The sequence below is a fragment of the Betta splendens genome, chromosome 16 (genome assembly GCF_900634795.4).
Source record: "Betta splendens chromosome 16, fBetSpl5.4, whole genome shotgun sequence".
In the NCBI taxonomy this organism is placed as follows: domain Eukaryota; kingdom Metazoa; phylum Chordata; class Actinopteri; order Anabantiformes; family Osphronemidae; genus Betta; species Betta splendens.
The window spans coordinates 15,581,659-15,605,790 of NC_040896.2; the positions used below are offsets into that span (position 1 = coordinate 15,581,659).

Consider the following 24,132-nt stretch of genomic DNA (forward strand, 5'->3'; position numbering starts at 1 on the left):
CTGACTTTGGGTTTTGTGAAGTGTGAAGCTTACAGTAAGTTAGTGGAGCAAGTCCAAGTTTATACTCAAACTTCAAGAAGGTAATGGTCCACTGGATTAAAACAAATGCATAGAGTACAGTACATGCCACATACAGTGCAGTGCGGTGCATCACCCAGTGTGATTTATACAGAAAGCTGCCAATGAATACAAAAGCTTCTTATTGTCCTTATCTGGCAACCCTGAGCTTTTTCCTTCCACGAAGCGTGTGTGTGTGTGTGTGTGTGTGTGTGTGTGTGTGTGTGTGTGTGTGTGTGTGTGTGTGTGTGTGTGTGTGTGTGTGTGTGTGTGTGTGTGTGTGTGTGTGTGTGTGTGTGTGTGTGCCTGCTGATACTGTATCTGCATCAGGCTGCTGAAGCTGTTGGCTGCATTATTTCTCTCCCACAGATCTGCATGTGGGAGAACTCCTGGCTTCTGAATTGGGTTTTTTATGTAATGATAGTTGTGTGGTGCGCGCAGTTTTACACATTTGGAGTGCTTCGCTCCAACTCGGAGAAATGGCACATTTATCTATACAAACCACTATTTTCTAGTTGGAGATTTGGGAATGTGGGGAGGCATCAACTCTTCACCATGCTCTCTGCACCATTCCTGAACAATGGGGTGCAGTTTACTGGGGAGAGACCACTGTCACTGGGTACAGAGCATTGTTTACAAGAGGAGAGCAGAGATTTATTTTTCTTTTCTTTTTATTTTCTGCTACACTGCTCACTTTATAGCTGTTTTATTTTTCTTTCTTTTTTCCAACGCTTTGTCATAAGAATGACACACATCTTACCTTAGAGTTAATTAGGCAAACGTGTTAATGACTGAATGACTCTACAGTATTACAGTGTACATTAATTTAAACAGTAGACACGCAGGGAGTGCAGTATCTCTAAACATTCTAATTAATATTTGCAATGGACAGTTTGCATAGTGAAGTGATTTGAACCTGACCAACATCGAGGCTTTCACTTTACACTTTTGTCAACTGGCTAATTTCCATGAATCAGAATCAGGCTGATGAATAAATGTCATTAGAAGTGAGGAATGATGGCCAAAAGTCTCAAAATAAGCTTTAAAAAAGATTATTTTCTGGTATATAGCACCAGTGAGTCAGTGCTGCTGTCTCATCAGTGCAGTGAATTGATTAAAAGCGGCTTTTTCTTCTGAGTGAAGCATTCAGTTTTTGCTTTGAGCATATTTCCTCTGATTGAGACACCAAATTGCATTAAAATGAAAAGAAAAAAGCAGGGAAATCTTTTACAGAAGGAGATATTCTCTATAATTTCCTTTGTCTATTATATCTAAGTTGTCAGATGCTGAGACGTATAAAGGAGCCTTGTTAGATGCTGAGACAGAACATACTGTGCTTGCGTTATTTTTTCCCTTTGTTTACACTGATTAGCATACTGTTATTTTGAAAGACGGATCCACAATTATGAGAATATAAAAGAGGCATTTCAAACGACCGTTGGCTGTTGCTGTATGTAGAGAGCACCATGCTGAGTCTTTAACCAAGGTTATGCTGTGTCATAATTCATATGTGAATGTCTTGCCTTTTGAAATGAAGCAAAGCTAATAGCGCCATAAAAATACCAAAAGGAGAAAGAGCCTTTTAGCCTAAACCCTGTGCAACAAACAACAATCAGCAGCGCACACATTCACAGAGGTTCACATGGAATCATATTTCAAACGGATTAGAAAATGAAACTGATGCCTCATAAAACTTTCAGGCGAAGCACCCAAACCACAGCAGCACTGCTCCCTCCTCTGAGGAGCCAGTACAGATATAACGTGTGTGGGTCACACTTTGTCAGTGTTGCCTGACTGCAGGTTAATTCTCCTCTCACTCTTTCGGTGGTCTCCACGCACCACAGCTTTGCTTTATATCACCAGATGTCACGGCTCACATTCATTTCCTCTTTAGGCTTTTGAAGAATTCTTTAACACCAGTCTCATTTTTCTCAGCTCACTCTCACGGTGCTCGAACCCCCTTTTACCCTTTAATTCTCTTTGTAGCCCTGCCTTTTGTTTAGCGGGAGAGCTAATTAGAAACCATCTGGAGACGCGTAATAATAAAAAAAATAATTAACGCACATTGGTCAAACACCTAATTGGAAATGCATCTGTCAGATTAATCGGCTGAATTTTCAGTTTACTGCGAAATGAAAACAAGCATGTGTTTGTTATTGTTGAATATATTTTTGTGTTTTCTTCCGAAGCTCATCTGAGCTGAATGATTGATGGAACGCGAGGAAATGAATTCCGCTGCTTTGAGTATAGCCACCGATGTTTAATGGAACATCTCATACTGTTATAGCCCCTCAGCAGGACGCCGTCCTCCACGTGCGTCTCTTTTATGTGACAGCTGCATATATTGTTTTGATTAAAGGAACTTTCCGCCCCCTGCCATTCGTACTTGCTGATAAGTGACAGCTTAATAGGCTGTTTTCTGTAGGCCGACCCCGCTGCGCAGACGTTGTATTAGTAGCAGGAGCTGTGAGAACAACGGAAATTAGACACTTTAATTTGGCTGCACATATGAGGGAGAGGGCAAGCACAAGTTAGGGAAGGCAGATAACCAGAGCTTGCAAATGAGTTAAATTGAAGCGCTGAGGTTTTTTTAATCTCACAACCACCGTACAGTAATAGATATGTGGCCTATGATAAGGCAACACTTCACATTACTCAGTCAAGTACCAATTGACTGGCCGACGAAGGAGAAATGAAAATAAAGTTTCTCCAAGGCTGTAACTATGTAAGCTGTATAATAAACTATACTGTAACTGTGTCCATGTTGGCGTTTAGCTCGAAGCACTAAAAGTGTGCACAGACTCATGATATAAAGGATATTATACTGTTCTTTTTATAAGAACGCTTAAAATATGTACGTTTTCAAATTACAATAACAAATCAGCCGAAGCGGTTGTGTAAAAAGGTAAAATAATAAAAATAATGGCTACAAACTCTCTGACTCTGAGAGGAGAATCATAAGTAATCTTGCAAAGGTCAGTAGGAAAACACGGCGTTTTCGATGGCGTGTGGCAGCCAGGGCCTGCGTTCTGCAGCTGTCACCTAATAACAGTCTGCGCTCACGCGGAGCGGGACGACTACCTGACGGAGCGTGAGGAAAAAGACTCTGTCATCTGAAACTTTTCTCTCACCCCACTTCTAACAGTAACAATGGCCGTCAACGCTGGACGCTGTTAGACGCGAAACCACTGCTACTGAAGCTCCACAGGGGGAGACTTTGCCCTGGTGGGCTCCGGGCTCCGTCGGAACCGAATGTGGGTCGGGTGGAACGACTGTTCCTCGGGGACGTCGTTTGGATGCTTGTGAGTTAACGATACAATAAGTGCCTGTTGCGCAGGATAATCATTAACGCGGCATTTGTTTTCCAGGACAGTCGGCTGCTGATTTAATGCCGCCACCGCAACCGTGGTACAAAACCATTAGCAGTAAACTCAAAGTGATGCTCTTGATGACTGACAGATTTATGGAGTGGAAAGCGCCACCTGCACCGGACCCACAAGAAAGCAGAGGGACTCTTGTCTTGCCGCGGCTCCCCGTGCTGTCAGGATTATTTATGAATGTAAATACCGCTTCCTCTGCCTAGTAATTACTTTAAGAGTGCACTTCAATTAGAGTAGCTAATTAGTGTTTATCGTGTTTATGTTTTTCCCATCCTCTCTCGCGCGCTCTTTCCCTCTCTTTATGTGGTCTCCGTTTGTGGCCTTGCATTCGCCGTCGTCTTTAACATCTGCGGCGGAGAACCCGGCCCGTGCGACTCCTCGCTATTTCATCAATTAATGATGTGGCATAATTTAATATTTAAATGAGCCTGCTTTGAAGTGCGGGAGTCATTAGGCTTATCTACTTCAGGTCTCCTTGACTCTCTGGAACCCAGAGGACAATCTGCTGCTCCCACTCATGCTTTGTATTTATAAATGGCTTGGCCATGACAACAGCTTATACACCTGTTGTGCTCCTTTTCCCATCTTTCTTATTGTTTCCTCTTCATAGCTTAATTCTGCAGCAAATGATCGTCCTCCTATTCACCTGACAACGTGGCGATCCACTGAGACGTGGATTGTACAAGATGTTTGCAGCAAATACTTTACAATCCTCTAAGTACTGTAGTAAGTTGAGGCACACACTCAGAGGGTTTCATCATTTACACATTTACTATAATCATCATCAACGTGTGTCCTTGTAATGGGTTATACTGTATGAGAGTTCTGGGTACATAAAGATGTTTAACAAGCAGATGTGCTAAACGAGTTGAAAACAAAGCAATGTTTTTGTGAGTCTTTCAACAAGAAAATAGAAGAAAATATACTGTAATATAATCTAAAGATGCTTCAATTAAACAAAGCTTAAGAGCTGCAGAGCTGCTTTCTGTAGGTGGGGCAACACTTTTAGTAGACGCCACAGGTCAGGTGAGAAAATGAATGCTCCATGTCTGCTATCAGTATTCGGATGGGCTGTTGATGGAGCTTCCTTAGATGCCACAGAGGTCAAGTAAGATGAAACACACTGGAGGATGCTGTGAGTAGGCTACACTGTATGTGTCCCTGTTGGAGAGCAGCTCCAGTGTTTGGCTCCATTTACCGCGTGTGCATCTGTTATATGACAGCGCGTTGCCAAAAATCTGGCAGCATAAAACTGTATGTGTGAAATCAGCAACATGTATTTATTATAAAACTACACTTATCATCTTATCTTAATTTAATTAACCAAGAAGACCTGCATTTGACCCCACCCTCCTGTGTGCAGTGGGCAGCCACTGTGTGGCTCGCAGGAAGTGTCTTGCTCAAGGACACACCTGACGGAGGTGGGGGATCAAACCGCTGACCTTCTGCTTCCTGAACTGTTGCTCCACCCACTGAGCTGTTTGTCCTGAAAGGTAAATTATTGCATTACAGTCCGTGTTCTGCAGACAGCGTGTCTTTCTTTTTGACTAATAGGCTTTATTGGAACTCCACCTGCGCCACTCAGCAGTATATAATGTACTAACTGCCACAAGTCTTCCCTTGTAAACATTTAAAAACTGATACCTTATTCTGTAGAATCAATACAGATTCACAAAATAATTATTTTTGAATTGCTATTTTCTTACTGTGCACTCCTGTCTATTACTGTACATCAGCATTCCAGTCTTCCTGGAAAGTGACCTGAGAGCTTTTATAAACATTCTGTTAATAGGATATTTATAGATTAGAATCAAATCTTATAAAATGGTAGAATTTATTTATGCTAATTGCATCTGCAGTTTAGGGCAGGTTTCTACAGACGTGTTTCACTTTTTCAGTGTTTCTCAATCAAATAAAATAATTAAATTATACTTTAGCACCAACATGTTTCAAACTGTGCTCATCATTATGTATTTGTACTGTAGTTTCTAACCTGTTTGCTCAAATGTATGAAACTACCTGTGAAGCTACTGTATAAGAATTAGTATTTCACATTTGAAAACAGAAAGCAGGCTTTGGTTCAAGCATTTGCAGAGACAGCTGCTACTGGCACATCAAGCTTTATGTTTGGTTTGGGCAAATAAAAGAACACCTGTGACACTGTTACACAACCCGCACATGGCGCATAACTCATTATGCTCATGGGAGGGGACGTAGGGAGGATTTACACATTTTTGACTTTTAGGCTGATTGCTCTTTTGCAGTTTCTTGGAAATGTGAGGATTTTGCAGTTTTTACAGTAATTTACCTTTCAGTTTAGCTGTTATGGTTTTTGGTGCCAAGGTGTAGTTAACTTCCTACTATTGCAACTATTTTAATAATCTTAAAATAGTTGCATGCTTCATTACTGACGCGCTTTTGTGCACACAGACGTCTGTGTTTTTATTGTATCTGGTTTTAAATTTTTGTCAATAACCCCCCGCTCTCTTACATCACTAGGCCTTGTCTTCATGGACCGGACAAAAGAATATTAATCAATTATGTTTTGTTTTTTTTTCTGTTGATGTTTAAGAAATTACATACAAGAAAAAAGTGTAGCCTGGTTTCAAAGAGAACAATATTATTGATAGAAGGAAAAGTGTGTAAATTAGTATTTTAGTAAATCATTGTTGTGAAAAACCTTTCTTTCCTGAGTGAATATGAATTGATAATGGATTCATTTGTAGCAAAATAATGTACTGCTGGACTATTGAATTAACAAATCATGTTGGGCTTTTCTTTGTCTCCAACTTCTTCCTCAGAGAACAAATGCACTGTCCAGTAATTTAGTTTTCTTTAGTTGTGATGTTTCTGCCATTGTTGTTCGAATATCTGAACATACAGTATAATCGATGCTGAAGCACAAACGAAGGTGCGACAGAGAATTATAGCATGACGCTGAATATGGAGCAACTCATTATTCAATAATGTGAATTCCTCATAGCCACATTTGGATTTGCTACTAAAAGCATGTGGGCCGGTTCCGTGCGGATGACCCGGCTCTGCCCTCTGTGCAATAATTGTTTGTTCTGGCTGACTGAACCCATGGATCTCCCACCGATAACGCTAAACACAATTTCCCCTAGGAGCAGACTTTGCTGAGAAAAACCTGTGCAGACCATTTCCCAGTAAAGGGCAAGTTAAGCAGGGGAAAAAAGGCGACCCTCCGGAATGAACACGGTGTGTTCGGCGTGTTATTCCTGGGTGTACATTTGTGTCTTTAAAGGGCAATTCAAGGATATATTTTCAATTAAGCTCCATTTTACAAATGTCTGCTACCATGACACGAAGGGCAAAAATAGAATTATAACCTTCTCCATGCCCTTGTATCAGGCAAGCTGTCATGCAGAAATTGAATTTTACATATACACACACATTATTGGTCAATAACTATTGGACTCACAAAATAAAACACAGAATTGGGTCCGCACCCGCGGGCCCTTGTTTCTGCTGTGTCCTTTGTGGACTAGTTTGGTGATTACACGCACAAACGTACACGTAGCCGATACAAATCTATATAAGTGCGGCTTCCTACAGGAATACCAGTGGGTGTCCTTCATCGCCACCAGCAGGTTGCCTGTCCTGGTGGGGAAGCAATCAGAAAGCCGCCATGTAATTGAAATGTCCCTGTTGTGTATAGATGTCTGAGAAGAGGAATGACAAATCAATAATGTTTGCTATTAAGTTGCTCTTCTTTTCCTCTATATTTTAGGACGGGTGGCTTAAAAAAAAATTGCCTCCTGTCAGGTGCGTTTGCATCTTGCGGGGTTCAATTTATCTAAAGTTCGAAAATAAAGAAATTGCTGCCTCCCTGTTGCCTTGGGCCTGGAGAAATAAACAGTCAATATTTGCTCCTGGAGACCTGTGAGAGGACTCGCACATAAATCACCCAGCGTGGACCTGTCCTAAGAACCGGCCACAGAGTCCTGTGTCATCGCATTTAAGAACGTGCGGCGGCTGTGGCTCCCCTTCATCTTTGAATCAATGTACCAGGGGGCAGTCAGATCCGTGGTGGCGCTCCTGGTAGAAGGGACAAAAGAGGAAAATTACTTTTCAATGGCTTCCCACTGCAGCCTGTTTACAGCACATGCACTAATGTGATGAAGATGGCAAACGCTTGGCCTCACGCTGCTTTGCCCATGCATGGGTGCAGGCAATTTGTTCAGTGCACGTCCTAAACCTGAAGAGGATAAAACAAATAGGAGAAGGTTTTATTATTTGTTGAAATAAAAATATACAGTGGGCAGCTTTGGTTAAAGGTAGCTCCAAAGTCTGTTCCAATAGTGATATATATTTATGATTTTCATATCTCCAGACAAAGTGAACAAGTGAATATGAATATAGATGTATTGTTTGCCACAATAACCCAGATCCCCCCAGATGTGGCAAATAAGACTTTTCCACAAATAGAACAGGAGCGTCAGATTGTGTCACTGGATGCGACTCAACTCAACTAAGCTCAGCTGCTTCATCCTGTCATTGGGCCTAAGGCCTTGTGGGTTCTACTGTACCTCGACTGACGTGTGATTTTTCACATAACTTTTTCATCGCATTTTTTCCTCACGTGCGACGTCACACAACAAGAATTCCATTTAGTGTAGCAGTACAGCGCCTGCTCTGTTTAAGTACATCATCAGATAATTTTTCTATATGAAATATGCAGCGGAACACTGAAAAATATGTTGCTGCCAAACGTGAATAATGTCTTTGAAACCAGTGTTTTGTCTCTCGGCCTAATTGTTGTAGCAATGGGATATTCATTGGAGTGGAATATGGACAGAAGGCTGGAGGAAGAAAAATGGAGATTCATGTTGGATAATGGCTTTCTCCCTTCCCACTTCTCCAGTCTGCCAGTCTGTCTTTCAAGCCGCGTGTCTCTCGCTCACGCACACATCTCCATCCCTGTAGTGTCGCACAAACACTTCCTGGCAATCTGTTCACTCGTTCTCTTCTTCAGGTCTTTATACAGCTCTCTGAGGTCTAATTATCAGTGACAGAGAACTTTAGCCACTTGAACGAACGACGGACCATAAAGAACCGTCCCTCCTCCACCTCTAATAGTTTGTGCATTATGTATTAATAGACAATATCATCCTTGGCCTTAAAGTGATGAAAAGGCAGAAGGATGAGAGCGTACATGAGATGAGGGAGTCATAATGTTCCACGGAACATTTTTAATTGAAAATGACATTAAATAGAGAGCCGCACGCTGTAGATGGATATTCTCCATTATTGTGGATCCTTCAGATCAGCAGTGAGTGACCCAGCGAGTCCCAAGGACGCAGACATACGGCAAAATGTACAGCACAATGTGGCACTCACACAGAGGAGGAGGAAACGTGTCCTGAGGTTCCTCCTTTGGGCATTAAACATGGCATCTCACCGCGTTTGACAGCGTAAGGTTCTGTAAGAAGCTCTTTTTTTGTCTCTTTCATGTATCAAAGTTAGGAGACGCTTCATTGCGGTTCTCCTTTTATCCACACTTAGTCATTTTCATACTTCGGATTATGTGGAGGAGATGAAAATGATGAGTCATGCACCGTGGATCAAACGATACAATCAGAAGGTCTGTCACAGAGTCTACCTGTCACAACAGCTATTTAAAAACAAAGAGAACAGAATAATGGGAGTCTCTGTGGAACCCGGATCCGTTAGACACACAGGAACAGAGGAGACGGCGGCGGATGCGAGATGAGATACGCGCTGATCGAAGACTGTTTCGCAAACCTCTGCTCTCAAGTTCCCCGGCTTCTGTAGCGCTTTGAGGCGTCCGCTCGGCGCTCGTGGCTCATGCTACGGGGCCGAATTAGAGAGACCAGACGCTGGGAATTGCATTTGTCAGCTGAAGGAGCTAATGACACGCCAGGTCGGATGATGTGAGAGACCTGCTCCAGCGGTGAACGAGTGAATACAAAGTTAATCTAAAGCAGTGGGAGGTGCACGCTTCAGTAAATGACAGGACGGAAGGGAGGCAGCTTATACCGCATGCAAAGCGTCGCCTTTCTGCACAGGCCTTAATAAAAACCTGGGAGGAACGTTGTCATCCTGCGAGTTCCCCGTTTCGCTCCGCCGCCTCCACCTAGATAACTCTTGTCAATGCTTTATTAAACTAAAAGATATCTGCAAAGCTAATGCTGCCATTTTGCCACCATTTGCAGCTCGCAGGGTCTCGATGTTCGTCAGCTAATTTGTGGGGTTCAGGGTAAGAGGAGGGAGGAGCTGCACAACACACGCACATTATCTACTGTACCACACGCCCTCAGCTCCTTCAGTAGGGTTCCAACCTGCTGCCTTTGCCCAGTGTTTGAATTGAAGAGACAGGAATCCGACTTGTCGAGTCACATCCCACCCATGAATGGCAGAGTAGGACGATGACAGTAATACTTTGATGTTTGTTGCTGAGGGTTAGATTGTGTTGTTGTCCTCCTTAGTAAGACAGACACGCACAAGCAAAAGATGACGAGTGCCTGCTATAATATGTGAACATACTGAATTTTTTATGTCACAGGTCTTTTTGCTAAGCTTTGCACAGATTTAATAATGTGATATCAATTCATTTTGTTCATGTGTGAGTTTAACACAACTGTGGCTACTTATAGTTATTAACGCAGTCCTCCATGTACACGGTGCACTGCTCCTGAACGTAGTGTACTTCACAGTGTAAAAACACACATGGAGACATGGTTCCATTATGCGACTGCTCATTTGTTCCTGTTAATCGCGCCCCGGCCGCTGGTGGGCAGCGCAGCTGCAGACTGAATTAAAAAGCCCATCACACCAGAACGAATAGAGGTCGAGTTCAGCGTGATACAAGCCGGCGAGATTGGTCAGTGTCACAGCGATACAGACGGCCCAGTGTCTTCAGCACTCTGTCAATCACGCATGTCCCACAGCTACGCACCGGTTTCCTCTGACCCTCCGATACGAAGCCAAACATTCGCGCTCCGTGTCCCAAGGCTCCAAACCAGTGTGAGTGTTCCTTATTGGCAGGATCCATGCTGGTAAACAGACCCCCGGTCCTTTACCTGCCACACGTCGCTACAGCCGCCTGCTGTACATTAATGGTTTTATGATGAATGTGTGGACGGTCTGTTATCAAGTGGCAGCCTGTGTTTGACACTGGAGGACATGGCAGACAACATGCTGAACAGTGAGCATGCAGCGCTTAAACGTAGGTTCGTTGGTGTCGGGGTCACGTAAGTTAAGTGTTTTAAAAGCTCCCGCTCTGGGACCGCACATTTTATGTTTACTGTAAGTACATTTTTGCATTCTCACCCTTCAACTGAGCTCATGAACTCTATTATATGGAGTTCAGGAACCCAGAGCTGTAGTTTGCATTTCCCCAGCGCCTGCTATTGATTGCAACCAAGCAAATGATCCATAAACACAATTATTTTCACGTCACACGCATCTTAGATGGTAGAGTTTCAAAATGAATGTGATTGATATGATTAAAGTTCAGTGAGTAATTCTACAAATCCAAACCATTAAAAACTGAATGTAATGTACTGTTAGCTAGGTCTTATGTGACGTGAAGCTCTGGTCCTTTGGTCTCTGGGACTTCTTGCTAGATGCTGTGTATAAACTGAGACCAGCGAGCTCCTCCTGCTGTTTGTGGCCAGTTTTTCCCAGAACTGAGAAAAACACCTGGCCAGATGGAAAAAAGAAATGATCTTTGTGCTATAAGTGGCACTCTTTAATAAGAGAATGCTCTGCTGGCGCTGTAGAAAACGATGGGCAACCTTACAAATACTTACTCTTTCCGTGAAATGTAATTGTGGGACTCTGGTACAAGACTCAATTCTATAATAGAATATACAGATTACAACACTCACACTGAAAGATTTGTTTCATGAAGGGTTTAAATTTCCCACCGCTCATTCAGGAGAACTCGGCCTGTGAGACGTTAGAGCCTCTGTATCCCCAGCATGGAAAATGAGAAAGATGCTTCACTAGTTGTGTACTACTACTTTCAGCGCATTAGGAATCGTACCATGCCTCAACCTGCGACCCGTTTTTTACGCTAGTTAATCACACACACACACACACACACACACACACACACACACACACACACACACACACACACACACTGAGGCAGTGAGAAGTTGTCTGATCTCACCACTAGAGGCCAGTGCACTGGGGACTATAAATAGGCTGTTTGGCTGCACATCAGTCAGTAAATGGATTTCTAGTGAATAGGAGGAAAAGTTTGAGGTTCCTGGCTCGCTCACACTCACCTGAAGCTGGTGAATAAAACTGATTTGCAACAATGAGGCACAGAGAAGCGAATCTCAAATAAGATTTTCACAAAATGAAACCTATTTTGTGAGAGTGAACATTTTCAGCTTAGCTATTTCTGTTTTTTTTTTCAACTCCTATCCAGGCCCAAGGAACATGAGTTACTGCTGGCACCTTAGGGGAAATTAAATATAGCTGCGAGTGGTAATAGTGGAAGGAGCTGAATCGGTAGGTAGATTTGTGCTGTTAAAAGCTGAAACCGGAGCATTTTTATGTTATTATATTACTTTAGATGTTGCTCTTCTCTGTTTGTGATCCCTAATTTTACCTTCAGGCTGAATTGGATGATTTATTATTTGAATTTGTCTGTTATCAAGAGGGACATGCATTTGCTTTGGGTTTGTTTGATGTCTTACTCTGAGTTTTACAGCAGTGTTTGCAATGGAGAACAACCCAAACGGAACAGCTATAATTATTTATTCTGTACATATTTAACACAGTGTGATCATCTGACTTATTTATTGCAATCAAGACCTTCTTTTGTTGGAAAATATCAGGGTTCTTTCTTCATCTCCGTAGGTTTTTATTTCATCAGCCTGGTTTGTTAATCTTCCCATCTGTAGTACTACTTTGTCCAGAACAACTTTTAAATTCTACTTTATTTTCAATTTCAGCGTTTATGATTACTATAGTGAGTCATTGTCCTTCTGTTGTACCAATCTAAGTCATCTGCTCACTCTTTCTTTCTCCAATTACGAGGCTCTTTGTAACTTTGTTGCTAAACTAATGATTTATTTGAGCTGTTGTTCTCTTTGTTCCTGGACCTTGCTGGCGTGGGTGTTTATGTTTTCAGCCTTCTGCCTCAAATCTGAACCTCAGACTCATGCAAAATGAAAACCTTGTGCTGCACTTATTACCAAAGCATATCTGAAGTAAGTCCTCAGAATAATCAAATAGCATGTGATGTTCAGTTTTCTTTGTGTTACTACGGTGCCACAACATGTACCTACAGTACGTATTTGCAAGGCGGTCGCATTCCTACATTTTATTTGTGAGACAGATGTAGGGGACAGGAAAGCCTTAAATTGTGGTTAAGGCTTGACTGCTCTGATCTTCAAGAACATTTCAGAGGGAAGCTGAGTAACTGAGTCTTAGCTCCCAAACCTGTAAAGGCTAATTAGAAACAACCATTTTGGGGGATCGCCTGCAGACAAGACCATCCACTGAGCCCCGGATGTGTTCAGAAAAGTTGCTGCTTTGCTTATGCAGCATTGTCAACTATTTGCCAACCTGTAACATTAACTAGTACTGTAGCTAAGTCTATTATACATCTGTCTATAGCTATAGATAGATATAGCTCACTATAGTTGCATCCTACGTGTGCATGTGCGTTCATTTTATATTGTAATATTGTTTTTTTTTTTTTTTGCATAGCTCAGTCTAATGACATCTTCCAAAACCAAATATGGTGTAAAAAAAAAAAATTACAAAAAGTACATTGCTGCAGACGCGTTTGTTTTGTGAATGCAAAAACCAAACTGACGGTTAACCAGAATATTAACCAACTCTGGAATATCATTTGGGCTTTCTTTCATTCCGTATTCCTCACAGCTGCCTCAGTGATCATCATGCTGTTTGAACTCTACTACGGCTTGTGTTCAAACCTACTGGGTGCGTTCTTGAAGTAACCCAATTTGATAAAACAACCAAATGTAAACATTTTCATCTGCCGTGCTGCCCTGGAACGCTCCCAGAGTCATCCACATGTTCTCAAGTGGTGTCAATGGTTTCCTCCCAGATGCAAAGCCAGATTCTGAGTGGATCCACGGCTGCGTTTGTTATGTGGTAGGTGTCAGCTGCTGGTGCAGATAACACAGAAGATTTAAACATTTTCCCATCGCTGACATGAATCCACCGGGGATTTTACTTTCATCATGAGTTGCTGGTCAATCTCAGCCAATGGCCAACTACATTGTACTGACAGCGAGGAGGAAAACCTGCTACCAATGTTTGAGAGCCCACAACCTTTTATTTCTTTGGTGAATAGATTAAGCTGAATTTAAATTCCTTTCAAACGTGATGTAAAAGCAGAACACCTACTGTACCCGGCTGTAATGTCTCATTACACTAAATCAGGTCGAAAGCATTAATTTCCATTTATGTATCGTGGTGCATTTCAGCCCACAAATTAAGACTGAATATGCTGCTCTGATAGCATGAAATAACAACCTTGCCGCCCACTGACCGTTACTACCAATCCACCAACAGCTCGTGTAAAAGTGACAGCAGGTCTACATTTGTGAGAAATAAAGTTCAAGTCCACCAAGCATTCAGAGAGCACGGTCCGTGGAAACTGTCAGGCGTTGATTTTCCTGTCCCTCTGTCCTTTTACTCACTTGGTTGAGCTTGATTGATACTGCAGCGGCCCATTCCCTCTTAATCCTATGCATTTTTAAAGAACTTGTGGGACGCTTGCAGGGAGCTCATTTCCAATGACTCTAACCATATTGTAATAGGGCAGAGATAGTGCTGGCGTGGCGCTTTGAATTGATTCGAGGCAAAGGTCCCCGAATTGTAATTCATTACAAAACCCAGCAAAGCAAAATCGAGAACCAAAACACTCGTTTGCGTTGGGAATTTTGTGTGTACGCGCCGTACGCATATGTGGTCGTTGTCCTATTTCATCGTCTGTAATTGTTCTCCACGTACATCAGTCTACTCTGTTGGACGACGCTGCCAGTTCTTGCAAAGACCTCACAACCAAGTGCTTAGAGTCAACATTATGCAGCGGCTTTGCCAATATCCACTGCATATTTGAGTGCACAATAACCCAGGGAGAGGAAAAGTCTGTTTGCGGGCTATGCTGAATATTTTAACACCTCTGCATATTGTTCTTGCACTGAAACGGTTGTTCATCCTAAAATGCCTGTAGCGGCTTCATCTTTCAAATTGTTCCTCCTGTTGAGAAGAGCGCGTTCCATGGAATAATTCACAAATGGCAATCACTGAATTATTAAAAACCGTGTCAGAGGACATTCCGTGAATACACACACTTCCCTTTTGTACGCGCACACATCAGACAACGGTGCACATGGACGGCGCGTCTAAGATGTTGCAGAGTCATCACCTAAAAACCTGGGTCATTAAACACAGCAGCTGATGCCTCTTAGGGATGTTTGTTTTCTAAGTTTGTGGTGTTTAGAGCTGCAGAGTCTGAAATATAAAGACATCAAAACATAAGAGGAGGCAAGAATTTAACCAGTAAATATAAACTTTCACATATTTTTATAGCTTTTCTTTGCTCTGAATGCCCAATTTGATTTTATTAAACATAATTACAACAGTTATTTTCTCATTCTAAATGGATTAGTTGACTCTCGCCTGTTATGGGAAAAATTGTCTCTTCCTTATTTTTATGTGTCTTCCTTATTTCTATGCATTTCTATGCAGTTATTATATGATTTATGACTTATGTTCTGCAATTAATATCTTGTGTTTTGTCTTACTGTATGCATTTGACATTTCACCTAGATTGTTCAATGGTTGTCTCTGCCAGAAAGACTCTCAACTCTAGCTCCCAAACCCAAGGTCGGGGAGTTGTGTCTCTGTCTGTTGAGACTTGGTGCTCCTTTCTCACAGATAGTTGGATGTCAGCGATGCAGATGTGAGAAAGTAAAAATCTTCACACACACTGCGACAGGGAGAAGATGGTGCATGTTTACAATTGGGTTAGAAAGACATTCCACCCTAGTCGGACAGAGAAGCTAAAAGGCAGAAGCAACTTGAGGATCGTGGGCTCTTTGCATCACACCTTCGTGGTGTGTGCACTGATCTCCCCAGCTGGTTTTTGGTTTGTTGATGTGCACGATCAACATCCATGCTTTTTATTTGCTTTCCCCATTATTTTTATTTTCTTTATTATTTCAATAAATCGCACAAAAGGACAACTCTCTCATCTGCTTCTTTATGGAAAATTTCCACCACATCGCCCAGTCGTTTGCAGGAAGGTGTCTCCACACACACACACACACACACACACACACACACACACACACACACACACGCACGCACACGTACTGTAAGTGCACACAAAACTGTATTAGAAACAAAATGAGGACCATGATGGAGAAAATCATAACAGCGCATGGAGGAAAACAGCCCCAATACTGAAACTAAGCAACAAAGCCTGTCTCAAGGTCCCTCCATCTTCATTTGGATGACAGGCGAGTCTGACTGTGCGACAGGCTCGGATGAAAAGTGTATCTGGGCAAGCTTTCTAATGAGAGCAGGCAGTGGTCGTTAGGGCTTTTTTATTGGGCACAGACGAAAGGGAATGTAAAAAAAAAGTCTGTCCTGAGGTTAAATAATGACAGATTGTAATGAAGTGACATATAGTAAACTAACATTATTGCTCCTGTTGCTGAGGTACAGTAGCGTTGGCCAGGAGTCCTGCTCTCTTCTACCAGGGCAGATTATCACAGCCTGTCCTGAAGAGCCACTGTTTTTTTCCCCAGTTGAACAAGTTGTTATGTTTCGAAAGGAAGTCATAAGCATATTCATTGTTGAAGCCGGAGCATTGTGCTGTCAGTGTATTTACTAACCAACCCAATGTGTTGCCCCAGGATATGCTTGATAACAACTGGTGGAATAATGTAAGAAATTGCATGGGGAGACTGTCTGACTCTGCTGCAAACAGAAAAACAAATCCCCACAGGCAGTGTCCCTCCTTATCGCTTCTTCTTTGCCTCCTCCCTGCTCGGATTCGCTCTCTTTCACTCGCTCGCTGCACATTTATGCGCGCTCATAGACAGTTTTCTATCACTCGTGCGCTCACGGCTGTGTGGGTGTCGCCATGTGTTTTGCCTGCGCCTGTGCTGTTCTTGGTGCCGTTCTCCTGTGTCAACAGGACCACATCAAAGAAAGTTCGACTCCTCAGCAAATCCTGTGATAACTGAGCCGTGCTACTAATTTCACTGCTGTGAAATCGCACGGTGACCCACGCTGTAGAAGGTGTTAGACGCGCGCCGCCGTGGCTAGTAAAGCCCGTTCCTGTGCAGTTAGCCAGGAAGAAGACCTCATTTACTCTGTGACCGCTCACATACTGTACTATAATGGTTGCAGCACAATTTCACAGAGCTGTGATTGGACACTTTCTCTTTGATGTTGGTTCAGGTTTTTAGGCTTTTTAAATGAGAATATCTCAATAATACACATGGATACATACAGAACTGTACACAACAAATCCATTAATACATCAGTCGTAGGATATATGAGCTTTAAAGGACAGTAGAACAAACAATACATCTACAAAATGCAAACTTCTAATTATTATATAAGAGCTACAGTAAGAGATCAATTGTCAGTGTTTACCTCAAATGAATAGTTTATATACCAGTGGTCTTAGTACTGGCCCTTGCAAAACACAATATTGTGACTTGATTTAAAACCACTGGAAGTTTTTGAATGTTAAGACAAAGATATGATTTCAGGGAGGTGCACGCAGCATAAAGCCAATGTTAAGCAGCCTATTAGCATATGTGGAGCTTCAGGCTCAGCCAGCTTTTAAGAAAAAGGCGGGGGGAATTTCACAGCAGGAAAGTCGCATAAAGCAGAAACAAGCAGTGGTAAACGAATGATCTCCCAAGCCATAAACGACAAGTGCTTTTGAATATCATTATTTTCAACAGCCACTTATGAGAAATAGGCATTTGTCACAATGACTCTTCATTAATATGCCAGGGGCCTTTGAGTTGCCAAGCATCCGCTTCCTCGTCTTGTTCCAGCAACATCTTCCACGTTACCATTCGCTGGACATGCGACTGAACACTGGTTGTGGCCACAATTCAACAGAGGGGATGCAAGAAGCAGCAAATGCTCTTTCCTTTACATTGGGCACAAACCAAACACCACTCTGCAATGGAAGAGTTTGTCACGCCTGCTGTCATGCCCAAGGACGTTGAGAAAGTTCACTGGGTCCGCTTTAAGCCGAATGCAAAGCTTCAGAATAGAAGTGCAGCTTCACATCTGTTCACTGTGTGATCACAGCCTTGAGGTTCTGTGCTTGTTTGCTCAATTTGTACATTTTCCCTCCTTGTATAAGACCATGAAAGTCTCACATGTCCTTAAACTTAAGTATCATGAGTTCACCGTTAAGTGACCATAACAATGAGTGAGCTCCACATTCCATAGTCATTCTTCTTATTTTCCTGCACGAAAACCCAAGCAATAAATGTAAAATCACAAATTCTGGCTAATGTTGGCTTCACAGTAAACATCTAGGTTATTCAAATCAATAAGGTCCCTCCCAAACCTGTCTATTCAGATTAATGTGTGTATTTCCCTGGACGGGGCATCCCTGTTGAGTTTCATCGAGCACATAATGAAAAACAGAAAGGATTTTGTATTATAGATTCACTTGTCAGTAATGTGGATGATTGAAGTTCATATTGTCTTGTGTATAGTGTTTTTCATTATAATTAGATACTGTACATTTTAAAGGCTTTTTGCACAGAGGGACGGCTGTAGATATCATCCCCAATCACTTACATTACCAGTGATGAATCTCCCGGCAGTGTCTCCCATAGGGTCACACAAACAGGTTCACTCATTACAGCTGCAGCTACTTTGAAACTCATTCTGTTTTTCATCTGAATGTTGATTTAAAACAGACCTGAAATTGCAATAATAATAATTATTATATAATAATAATGATGTTGAAAATCAAGGGGAAACCCTAAACCTGTCACATCATCATCCCATAAAAAAATCAGCCTACACAATGACGGGAGCAGGGATTGAGACTATTACACTAAGCAATGTCTGAAAGGATTTAGGTGAAATCACCCAGTGAGCTCCTCCATCCCTCTGTCAAATGTACTGTGAGGTACTGCAGGAGAAGATAATAGGATATGGCATTTTTTCTAAATAAATGAAGCATTTGTTGCATAAATATCAATATGAAGTTGAATTGAATAATGTTCTTGCTGGTATAAAAAATGGCTCCTCAAGGCAGAAAGCTGTTAGCATGAAGTCACTGGGTTCTTAAGTTAAAGTAATTCCTTCCCTATTGCTCTCTCCGTCCTCTCCACAAAAGCCTCCATGAGCCAAGCCTCTTTTCTCCGAGCATTAAAGTGTCTCTTATTTCTTCTCACCAAGGAAAGCAAAAGAGAATAGGTCTTTCTGCATTCATTAATCTGCTGACTAGCTTCTCCTTTCTGCCCCGGCTCAAAGCAGACAGAGCGCAGGCCGGTTTAATGTGAAGTTAAGTGATGCTGAGGCTGCAGTGGCAATCAGAGCACCTCACTGATGTCTGCAGCCGCCGCCGCAGCAGCAGCAGCCCAGGTTCAGCGTCAAAGAGCAGCCATTAGGCCCCTTTTTAATGAAGCACGTCTCATTATGATATCTATTCCTTTCTCTTTACCTCCGATGAGAGGAGAGGAACAAACTTCCTGACTCACACAGCTGCCATTCTCCTGTGTCAATAGCTGCTCAGGGATGGTTCAGGGATGGAAGCGAAGCCACAGAGGAGCCGGAGGGTGCTTAAGATCCAGATGTCTGAAGCCCAGAGTGCCTTCGCACAATGGGGTTTTAAACAGCGTTCAGAACTGCTCGCAGCCGCTTTAGAATCAGCATCCAACACAATGTTGTGGCTGATCAGTGTATGTGACAGGGTCGTTCATACAGTAGGTCAGGACGTGCTTACCTGCTTCAGTGGGTTCTTTTTCAATGCATGTGAGGCTTACATCAATTAAGGAGGCAGAAGGGAGAACTAGCAAATGAAGCATATTATTCTCGAGTTGAATTAAAGTAACTCTTAATTTCTGAAGCATTGCTGGAGCTTGACTCATATTAATGATCAACATTCTTTTGACCTAAACCTTCTATGCTTTAAGACCCTCTGTTATGTGGAAGTTCATAGTACTACAGATATGATCAAATGATCAGGTCATGATAATGTTGGTCCATTCACAGCCTGCCAGAGGCTGCCAGGGTTCTATTATTATTCCCAGGTCATGAATTTTCCATTTTTAGCTCTTTGCAGTGTCCATCTGGTTCATGGATTGTTGGAAGTAACCATATAATACTGTACCTGTTTTACATTGAATCAGTTGCAAAGAGGCAAAACTGCATGCTTTCACTGGACCTCACACATTTCAAAGGTTTAATAGCAGCTTAGAACAGATTTAAAGGGCCCATATCATGCAAAATCCACTTTTTAGACATTTTGGAGCGTCCCTATGACTCTATGGGTCACATATACACACACTGAGCACGGTAGAAATGCATTTCCTGCTTTTTTCACATTTTGAAAACGTAAATTTTCTCATCCAATGAAAACAGCCACGACCTACTCTGAGGCCGTGTCCCAGTTGTCGTCACACTGGTTGAAAGTTCTCCTTGCAAATCCTGAACCACCACCCCCACAATGATCCCGAACCAAAACTGGACTTCCGCCATTTCCCCCCTCTCACTCACCGTGAACAGACCAGCACGGCAGCGCCCAAGTCCTCCCATAGAAATAGTTCAGTTCTTAGGTGTTCTAACCAACACCAAAGTCTCTTCACTTTACCAAGGGATCAACAAGTGAGGATTTGTGGGTCACTTTTATTTTTAACGGACCGGTGCCAGAAACACTGCCTCAGCATTTATACGTAGGTGCATTTCAAACAAGGGTGCGTACAATGCTGGATTTGTTTCACGGCTCCTGTTGGAAAAAAAGGACCCATTCCTAAAGTCCGTCATCCACTCACTGCAGTAAGTACATGCTTAATATTTATAATGTTTTAAAATGTTAGTTTGTCCGTTTAAAATGTAGTAACCTATGTGTGAGTCAAGTTACTAGCTAGCTATGCTAACGGCTACAGCCATTCGACCGAGCCTTTGTCCCCTTCAAATGTGCTCATGTGGGCTCCTGCAGCCACACACCTGTGTGGAGAAAAGCTAATGACTAACGGCATCGAGCGGCTACACGTAGGGAGCGGTGGGTCTAGCGTCTGTCCTTTTTCTGTAATCACATACACCTGCGGTGAACAGCTGATCGTTATCGCCCTTCCAGCGGTGACAGGCAGGAAGCGGTGGATCTAGCTCGCTGTAGTAAGTTTGTGCTTGATACTTGTGATATCTAAATATGTTAGTTGGGTCTGTTTAAAATGCAGTAACCCACATGTGAGACAAGCTAATCGCTAGCGTCGCTAACGGCTACAGTGAGTCAACCGAGCCTTTGTCCCTTTCAAATGTGCTACTCTGAGTTGGTGAAACCACACACCTGTGTGGGGAACAGCTAATAGCGATGGGCCTTCGATCGGCGACAGGCAGGAAGCGGTGGATCGAGCTTTTGTCCTGTTGACGTGCTGCCGCTCCTGTTTGTGTGTTGCGTTAGCCGTTAGCATGCCTTTAGGCCTTTGCACTTTAGAGCTACAGCTGGTCATCGCTACAAAAAGAACCTGCAGATGAACGCGGTTATGTTTATTACCCCGTCCTGTGTCACAGCCTAAATCAACTTGTGATTTGGGGTTATGTCATTGTTCTATCAAATTCTAACATGGTTAGTTGGAATGATTACTGTGTTGTGTTTCAAGCTTAGTTGCTAATTAGTCACATCTCTACAATACCTGCTGCTTATCTGGTCAGTTACCGATAGCTTGTACCATAGCCATTATATTTGTAGGACCAATACAATTTACAGTAAATGTAACAGTCTTTTCTATACTGTAGGAGGGCAAATCCCAGTTGCCCACATGCAAGGAGGCTGTCAAACAGAGAAATCACTGCAGACTGTTGGTACACAGACATCTGCTGCCCAGCTCAGGAGTGAAGGTATGTAAGTTTGTATGTACCAACAGTAAGATAGGTAATAGAAGATTTTAATTGGTATATACTGTTTAGATTTTATATTTGAATTGTAACAACTGTTTATCTGTTGTTTTAGCACAGACAGGCCTGTCCTCTTGTTTGGTTTAATTTTTTGTCTGGTATTGTGTGTTCTTACATTAGAGAAGGTTTTGACCTAAATAATAATGAACATTTCACTAATCTACAATTCTGATTGCAGTACCTTTTGTTTTGATGAGGTGATGGTGAGGACAGCCACAGTCTCCATCTGGTAGAGGACTGCTTCCGCTCAGTCTTCCAAATAGTGATGAGAACAAGGATCACCACATCTCCCTGTTTACCCTACTTTCATGCATTTCGTCTGCAAGGCCCTGCAAAAGCTTCTCCTTCGTCCTCAAACCCCCAGACTTCTTAATTAACTCAGTAACCTATACATTGCACATTGGAGTGTGAAGGTAACAGTTTGTTCTAGCTTTGGAGTAGTGGTGCATTTTTTTGGTTTACAATAAAGTTGGCTTTAACTATTATGTATTTCACTGAACTCTGTTTCTGAAGGGAAAACACTTTTATTTAGGAAAACATAGTATTGAAATTACATGTTTTTCTCTTTCTAATATGGTTAGCTATAAAGTTGAAGCGGCCATAAATAAAACGCATATAAATTATATATAAATAAAGTTAAAAAAATTCTTAATGAGTGTTGCACTCACAAAAAACACATTTTTACTCAAACGGTAAAGGAGTTATTCTACAGGTGGTCTACATCAATCATACTATGAGTGTTTTAGTGTTTTATCCATCAGGAAACTGCCTTCATCTACAACCCAAGCATGAAGAGATGGCAACTCAGATTCTTCACCCCAGGAATCCTCAGCACCAGCTCACTAGCCTCTGTAGACAAGATACCTGTAACAACTTCAGATACAGAGACATATTACTGTCAGATTTATCAAGAATGACAAAAAACATAATTAAAAGCAGTAAAAATACGTTAGGTCAATATATAATTTGAACCAATGCTTTTTGTTCCCAGGTAGGTCATGCAGTGATTGCTCTAAATATTAATGCACATTTTTTAAATAAAATTGTCAGAGCAGCAGCACAAGTAAGACAAAAACAGTGAAATGTGTAAATGTAAAATGTATTTATATTATTTCAGCTATGCTCTCAAACTTATTTATTTGTATAATGTAAGCTAAAGTAGTGTTTTCTATTAACGAGAGTTTTCCAGGTAAGTCGTGTTGTGAATATTGAAGCTGCACACGCCATTTAGCATTCGCATTAGCAACCGCTAGTCGCTTTGCAAATTACATAAATCAATTAAATTGAAGTAAATGCGACATTACCAATGAGACACATCTTGCATCAGCCGAAATGTGGTGACTTCAACAGCCTCCTTTTCAGCTTCAGGGTCAGATTCGGGATCGTAGACGTATGGTTCTACTACGCTAAGAACCAGCTGACTAATGTCGTGCAGTTCTGTAGTGGGTCTTCTTCTTCTTTGGAGGATTGCGGTGGATTGCATTCTCAATGTCGCACTACTGCCACCTATTGTATCCTAACCGTGCGGTGGCTCGTATCCATGGAGCCAGTTTAAAAAAAAAAACAACAACAAAAAAGGTATGCGCTTCCGCACAGAGGTGTGGTGAGCAGCTTCGCTTGCGACACGCCCAGAAAACACAGTGTTTGCTGATGGGGAGTGAAAACAACATATTGACAGGGGCAGTGTGGACGATCTAAAGGGTTTTATGGGATGAAAATTTACAGAGACCTTACTGAGACATTAAAGTCTAATATTTTTTAGAATGAAAAGCATGATATGACTCCTTTAAAGTTTAGATTAGAAACATTGAAAACACACACGCTGGACAGAAATGATGGTCAGCCAAGCTTTCCAGCTAACACTGAAGTCAGGATCGTCATTTACACTAGCGCTCGTACGCTGCAGACCATTGTTCTGCTCTTAGACGGACTCATCGCATCGCTTTCAGGTGCTCGGGATCACATTTCTTCCAGTCGGCTGCAGCGCTGGCCTCCGTTCTGACCAATCGCCCTGTCCGGCTGCTGAGAAACACCCCCACAGCACGACGCTGCTGCCACCGCGCTTCACCACAGGGATGGTACCGGCCAGATGGTGAGCAGTGCCCGGCATTAACCAGACACGATGCTTGGAGTTCTGCCCACAAACTTCACTTTTTGTCTCGGCCGAGCAGAGAATCTCTTTCCTCGTGTTCCCTTAGTCTCTCTGAAGTGATGTTTGGAGGGCCACAGGTTCCTTCTCGTCCGGGTGCTCATTTCATCTGGACGTCTGACTTTGGGAAGAAGTCTGGTGGCTTCTTGCGTCCCAATTACGGAGGCCTCTGCTCTGCTGGGAACACTCACAGCTTCAGAGGCAGTTTTCTGGCTTTGCTTTTCCCATAACTTGTTTTAGTATCGACATGCAGCGTGGGCTGTGAGACCCCAGACCCTACACAGGTCTGCCTTGACAAATGGTCAGTCTTCTACAGGTGGACTCAGACCAACCCACCTCGAGTGTAATTAAAAGCAAACAGGATGTGCCTCACTATTTTAGCTACTACGGCTG

At 42.4% G+C, this 24,132-nt stretch overlaps 1 long non-coding RNA gene across 1 annotated transcript; it reads left to right on the top strand.

The window, feature by feature from the left end:
* The first annotated feature begins 20,816 nt into the window (after nucleotides 1-20,816).
* LOC129603219 (uncharacterized) lies at nucleotides 20,817-22,075 on the top strand. The gene is made up of 2 exons (XR_008692940.1): nucleotides 20,817-21,533; nucleotides 21,769-22,075. It is a non-coding gene; the product is annotated as an uncharacterized LOC129603219 (long non-coding RNA).
* Nucleotides 22,076-24,132: the final 2,057 nt, after the last annotated feature.